At 51.0% G+C, this 7,114-nt stretch overlaps 1 protein-coding gene across 2 annotated transcripts in view; it reads right to left on the bottom strand.

Moving 5' to 3' along the window:
* BACH2 (BACH transcriptional regulator 2) overlaps nt 1-772 on the bottom strand; it is a 333,757-nt gene extending 332,985 nt beyond the window's left edge. The window contains exon 1 of one of the 2 annotated variants that reach the window (XM_012750877.2): nt 504-772. The gene's annotated coding sequence lies outside the window, so the exon portion shown is untranslated. The remainder of the gene's footprint in view (nt 1-503) is intronic. The other variant, XM_076003110.1, reaches the window with a different exon arrangement.
* Nucleotides 773-7,114: the final 6,342 nt, after the last annotated feature.

The following is a 7,114-nucleotide window of genomic DNA, read 5'->3' as shown; positions in this document are numbered from 1 at the left end:
GGGTCCTCGCGCACAGCCCCGGGCGCTAACGCCGCGGGCGGAGAGGAGGCCGCCGGCCTGGCGCGGAGAGCGCGGGCTGGGGGCCGGGCGCAGGGCCGTGGGTCTGACAGCTGCTCCGGCTCGCGCGGACGCGCGCCTCCCTGCAGCCCGCCCTCCCCACGCCTGACTTATTACCCTCTGCTCCTCCTCCCCCTGCTGTTCCAAAACACCGTCGACGCGAGCAAAATACAATGCCGCCTCGCCCGCCGTAAACAGCCAGGCGGGAGAGCGCACATTCGCCGCGGCGCGTCCGCCGGCTCCGCTCCCACCCCCTTCCCGTTCCTAGAAAATGCCATAAAAGCGGGCAGGGCGCTGGGAGGGCGGCTGCGCGCCGGGCGGCCCCGGCTCCCTTCCCGCGCCGCTTCCCCACGCCTCCCGCCGGCCCCGCGCGCCCGCTCCCCCCGCAAACTTGCCCCGACACCCTGCCCGGCGCTGGGGCCCGGGGCCCGGGGCGGGGGACTCACCTCGCCGGAGAACTTTGAGTCCTTTTCCGCCTCCTCTTCCCCGCGTCTTCCCGGCGCGCAGCCCCCTCCCGGCAGCCAGCCAGGTGGTCGGTTCGGGGGTCACCGAAAGCTCGCGGAGGGGACGCGCATCACATGGCAGCTCCTTCCCAGCCCCCCGAGTGCGCCGGGAAGGGGGAGGGGAGGGGAGGGGAGGCCGGGCAGAGGCGAGAGCGGGGCGGCGGCGGGAGCGGGCAGGCGGGGCGGCGAGGGCGGCGGCGGGCGCTCGCGTCGGCGCTGCTGCGACCGCAGCCCGGGCGTGCACGGCCGCGGCTGCTGCTGAGGCGGCGGCGGCTCGGCGCTGTTTGCTCCGCGCCGCGCGGCTCGAGCTCTCCCCGGAACGCCCACACTCTCAATCGCTACATTGTTGACATTCGGCGCTGACGTCACCCGCTCCCCATTCACAATAACTTTACGGGAGCCGGGCAGCGCACCTCCCCGGCCGCTGGGGCGCCGTACGCCCGGCGACTAGCGTAAGCCGCTCCGCGAATGGCGCTCCGGGCGCTGGCGCGGGGGGCGGGGGCGGGCGCGCGCTCCGCCGGCTCGCGGGAGGGGGCGCGCCTCTCGCCGCCGCCGCCGAGCTCCCCGCTTTGTGCGGCCGCGCGGCCCGCGGGGCCCCCTCCTCCCTGCGCGGTTGGCTGCCCGGCGCGCCCTTGCCTTCTGGGCCCCGCAGGACACGGGGGGCGGGGACCGGGGGCTCGTGGGGCGAGGGTCGTGGCGAGAGCCGGTACGGCACGCGGGGAGGGCGCCAGAGCCCAGGGCCGCTCCCGCCGGGGAGGGGAGCCCGGCCTCCTGACCCGGGGTTCCTGGGTCCCCCAGCATTGCCCTTGAGGCGCAGGGAAAGATGCTCTGCGGGCCCCCACAGCACTGACCGGCCCTCTCTTGGGTAGGGTCGGGCAAGGAAGAGCAGCCCTCCACCCCGCGCTGTCGACGTTTGGCCCCTTCTCAGGAGGCCGTCGGCCTGCCGCGCTGAGCGAGCCTCTGAGCCCCCACGCCAGGGTGTTGGAAATTCACGCCATCAGCTGCGAAGCGAGAATCAAAAGCCAGCCTCTCCAGCTTCAGCCCCAGCGCCTGCTGCGTCCGGCCACTTTCTCCTGCCTTTCGCTCTGGAGGCTGCCACGCTGTTGTTGCTGCCCTTTAAGGCCGCAGCGTGGCTGCCCTGTCAGGAGAAAGCTTGGTGGCGGTTTGGATTTTACAGAGAGTAATTAGGACTTAGGTTGAATGTACATTTGCAATAAAATAAGGTTGTGTTAGTGTAGTGCTGGTGCCTGCAACTTTACCCCTTGCCAAGGCCAGAGAATTCTGCCACGTTTCCCTGAACACCTATAACTTGGCCCTCTTGTGTACAGGCAGTATTCCATATTATTACATGTGGTGCTGATTTTTAATGAATATTATAAAACTTTGGCTCGCTCTACTGAGAGAAGGATCGTAAATCCCCCCTGTAAAACCGGCACTGGCATATGCTGAGGAAGCAGTGAAGCGTCGCCCTGGGAGTCTTGTGATATCATCCAAAGTGTTGCTCTGAACCACCTTCGTTTGAGGGCAGGGCTTTAAAAGGCCCCTTTGGAATGTCTGTGTGGAAAGCTAAGCCATGGCTGAAAGCAAGCTGAAGGTGCTGAGCTAATTTTTCTAACAGCACTGCAGAGCCTTGACATGGAGGTCTGGCACCGGACTAGGAGATTTTTCTCCGTTTACCGGTCCGATTTTCAGAGGAGGAAAATTCTCAGAGCCAGCAGTGGCCCTCGGTCTCCTGACTTCCGGTCTGTTGGCCCCAGACAAAACACCTTGCTTCTGAGTTCCCTGCCTGACCCCCCTGGCAAGAGCAAAATACTAATTCCTGGTGTGCTCTGGCCAGGCCATTTCTTATGGTCTCATGGATGGTTATGTTTTTGCATTCCTCATTCTTGTAAGTATGTGTTGGTGAGATAATTTTATGCATTTTAATAGCACCAATAAATGTTTTCCTCTTAAGAGCCGGGCTTGAGAACATCCCTATGAGGGTTGTGTAAATTCATTTCTTTTCAAGCAGGCCATGGCTGCCCAGCAGTGAGTGGAGTTGGGCACATCAGCAGGGGGGTGGTTGAGGAAGGGAATGCTGCTGCAAGCTGATCTTGTCACCTCCATTCTGGTCCCCATGGATACAACGATTAGTCTACTTGCCTAAAGACTCACACTGGAGCCTTTTCAGTTTAAAGTTTTCAAGTAGGAAGTGGGACAGCAAGTAGAGATGGAAACAACCTAATGCAACTGCGATAGGTCGCATTACCAAGTATTTCAAGGAGGTTGAATTAGAAGTAGTTGACTTCTTGGGTTACGTCCAATTCTATTATCATCTATCTCTATGGCTATGAATAACAAAATCTTTGCCTTCAAGGAGCTTTGAAATCTAGTAAGGAGTTAGTTATTTCATTTTATTTTCAATAGTTAGGAGCGGGTTATTTGAATTAAAGCCTAAAATATATATTCAGGATTGTATGAAATTAGAACGTTCACTCTTAGACGCTCTTGTCACAGTACTGCTTACTGCTGCAGAGGATAGGCTGTGGAAAGCCTTTAGCACCTTCATCATGAGTGTTAGCTGGCCATTCTCTGGGTTTGTGGTGCTGCTCTGGTACTTCAGGCATTTACAATGTGAAACAGATGCAGGTCCTTCTCTATGTGTATTCATGGCAGTAACTTGAGTAGAGGTCCATTTATTTCCCATGCCTGGAACATTCAACCTTTTCAGATACACTTTTTTCCTACATAATTGCATGTGTATGTTGATCCAGAATATGGGTGGGTGTCATCTGTGGTACATTTCTGAGCATGATGTGGTTTCCAGGGATAGTACATTGAATTATGGCATTGAAGCTAATGAACTTCTTTTCTAGAAATATCCTTGGCTTTATAAAATAAAACAGGAAAAATTAAAATATGTAGGAAACAGGCCGGGTGCAGTGGCTCACGCCTGTAATCCTAGCACTCTGGGAGGCTGAGGCGGGCCAATAGCTCAAGGTCAGGAGTTCGAAACCAGCCTGAGCAAGAGCGAGACCCCGTCTCTACTATAAATAGAAAGAAATTAATTGGCCAACTAATATATATAGAAAAAATTAGCCAGGCATGGTGGTACATGCCTATAGTCTCAGCTACTTGGGAGGCTGAGGCAGTAGAATTCTTGAGCCCAGGAGTTTGAGGTTGCTGTGAGCTAGGCTGACACCACGGCACTCACTCTAGCCTGGGCAACAAAGTGAGACTCTGTATAAAAAGGAAGGAAGGAAGGAAGGAAGGAAGGAAGGGAGGGAGGGAGGGAGGGAGGGAGGAAGGAAGGAAAGAAAGAAAGAGGCAGGAAACAAAAAGATGAGGAAAGGAAGACAGAAGAAAGACCAGGGCAGTTCTCAAGTCTGAGCCCTATAGAGGATCATTGATGTTGAGAAGATATAATGGTTTTCCATAGGCAAAATTTCAAATGTGGTACCTTGAATAAGACATAGCAGGGCAAAGTTAACATCCAATGAAATCTGACAAGAGAGAACAGAGTGGGAAACTGAGAAGAAGAATGCCAAGGCTGGGAAGGAGCCATCACATTGGAGAAAGTTCTGTTGAGCAGGACTGGGTTCTACTCACTGGGACAAATTCCTTAGAATTGTGATTGGCATTTCTTATTTTAAAACTAGATGTTTTAAAGTATATCTAAACCATTATATCTCAGCTTAGTACTGTACCAGTGACACTTTAGAGAACTGATGAAATTTGAATGGCTTTGAGTGGTGATTTGTTCAACAATTGTTGAATCATCTATTATGTGATAGGCACAGTTGTATTATAAGCTGGATGTGACAGTGAACAGAACAAAGCATCTGCCCTCCTGAAATTCTCATTCCAGTGATGAGATTGGAGTGAAGGAGGGAGACAATGAGCCTCCCCACCCCCCCAAAAATACATATAAAATGTCAGGTTGTATGTTATAATGGCTGGCACAGAAGAATGGTAGGAAAACAAAGTAGGTAAAGGACTTAGGAGCAATATGGGTGGGGCTATTCTTAGCCTGGCTGGCTGGTTAGGGAAGTTTTCTTTGATGAGGAGACATTTGAGCAGAGATATGAATGAAGGGGCAATTTCTGCAGCTATCTGGGGTGAGGCGAGCTTTTCAGATATTAAGAAGAGCAAGTGCAAAGACCCTGAGGTAGAGTGAACTTGGCTGCTCGAGGAACAAACAGCAAAGAGGCCACTGTGACCAATGCAGAAGGGCAGGAAGAAGAGTAGCAGATGATGCCAGAGGGATAGGCAGCAGGCTTTTGTTTCAGGTAAAAGGAGAAGACATTTATAGTGGTTTCTGCAGAGAAAGAACCTGACCTGGCCTGACTCCTAAAGGATCATTCTGTTTGCTGGGAGAAGAGAAGGACAAGCATGGAAGCAGAGAGACCAGGTAGGAGGCTATTGAGATAGGCAAGGAGAGAGGTGATGGTAAGTTGAACTATGTAGAATGACAGCCATAAATGGAATCTAGATATATTTTCAAAGTAAACTGGACAAAATTTGTTGATGATTCAATTGTGGGATGTATGTGAGAGAAAGAGGAGTCAAAGGAAATTCTGGATTTTGGATTGAGCAGCTGATTATTGGAAGGTCCATTTAGTAAGAGGAAGAAGGCTCCAGGAGGAGGCGGTGTGAGGAAACACGCTCAAGCATTTGGTTTGGGATATAGTAAATGTCAGATGCCTATCAGACATCTAAGTGGAAAAGTCAAGCAGCAATTAAGCATGGGAATCTAGAATTCAGGGGAGAGGTCCAGACTAAAGGCAGAAATCTGGGAGTTGAGGGAGAGAGAAGGTGTGAACTGTGTGTGTCATCTACACAGAGCATTTGGGAATATGGTTAGAGAAGAAAAGAGAAAAGAAGAGATTTGAGCATTAAGACCCAGGATGCTCAAGCATTTAGAGGTCAGGAAGATGAAGAAAATGAGGAAGATCCAGCTGAGGCTGAGAAGCAGCAGCCAGTGAGAGAAAAGGGGGAGAGGGGAGGGCAGCACCTGGAAGGCAGTGGAAGAGAATGCTTGGAAGGGCAGGGTGCAATCAGCTGAGCCAGCACTGCTGATGGGTCACACAAAATGAGAACACATCACTGACTTGTAAACTTGGCAACCTGGAGGCCATTGGTGTTTTTGACAGAGGGGAGTGCTAGACATGAACCCCAGCTAGGGTAGATTTGAGACAGAGTGGGAGGAGACGGGGTGGAAGTGATGAGCGTAGACCACTCTTAACAATAGCTTTGCTGAGAAAGAGAAAGTGGGTAAATGGGTAGAGTGTGATGGGAGAAATGATGGTTATTGAAATTATTGCCAGTTACCATTGGTGGAAATAATTTCTGTCAAGAAGCAAAACTCAGGCCGGGCGCAGTGGCTCACGCCTGTAATCCTAGCTCTCTGGGAGGCCGAGGCGGGTGGATTGCTCAAGGTCAGGAGTTCAAAACCAGCCTGAGCAAGAGCGAGACCCCGTCTCTACTATAAATAGAAAGAAATTAGTTGGCCAACTGATATATATATATAAAAAATTAGCCGGGCATGGTGGCGCATGCCTGTAGTCCCAGCTACTCGGGAGGCTGAGGCAGAAGGATGGCTGGAGCCCAGGAGTTTGAGGTTGCTGTGAGCTAGGCTGATGCCACGGCACTCACTCTAGCCTGGACAACAAAGCGAGACTCTGTCTCAAAAAAAAAAAAAAAAAAAGAAGAAGCAAAACTGAGTTTTATAAAGAAAGAGGGGATGATTTCTGGAGTGAAGTTCTTGAGTTGGAGAGTGGGACCTTACACAGGGGTAGGGCCAGTTCATCCCTAGTGACAGGAGGGGTTGTGTGGGGAGGCTGGAATGTGGTGGCGGGAAGTATGGGAGCCCTTGACTCTGTTTTCCTAGTAGACTAAGAAGGAAGATTATCAGCTGGTATGTAGGAGGGAAGGGTGGAAGTTGGGGGAGAAAGAAGGTGTGAACTAGGGATGTAGCAGGGCTGGTTGGCAGCACAGAGGGCCTTGGAGGGTTCACAGGGGTCTCTATAGATATGTCACTGCCAGGAAGAGTTATTTCTTACTGTACAAAATCTCACACAAATTTTGAAAAATGGTGAGTATAATCCAAACTGGAGAAGCAAAAACTTTACTTCTAGCTATTGTTAAATTTGGCTGGCAGCATTTTTTCTTTCAAAGAAAATGTTTATTTGTCCCATCTCTGTCTCCCCAAAGATCACCTGAGTTCCTAGCAAGGACTTTGGAAATAGTCCCCAAGAAGAAGTGATGTTCTTACATTGCTATCTATAGTGACCTGCTTTTATAATAAAGAATTGGTGCCACTATTATCTAAAAACTTAGATGAAATAAACTGATTTTTCAACATACACAACTGAGCATCTGTTATACTCAACTGAAAGATGAGAAATTTGAAAGCACTGAACCCTATCCTCAAGAAATTTAAGAAAATCTAGCTAAATAGTCAAAACTAATATACATGAAACAACTGACAATGCAGTGATTTTACATTTAATTGCTTTTATTAATTCTTTTCTGTATTACTCATAATATATAATTTTCGGTATCACTCATAATAT

Source organism: Microcebus murinus, chromosome 5 (genome assembly GCF_040939455.1).
Source record: "Microcebus murinus isolate Inina chromosome 5, M.murinus_Inina_mat1.0, whole genome shotgun sequence".
NCBI lineage: Eukaryota > Metazoa > Chordata > Mammalia > Primates > Cheirogaleidae > Microcebus > Microcebus murinus.
This window is presented reverse-complemented; position numbering and strand designations above follow the sequence as displayed.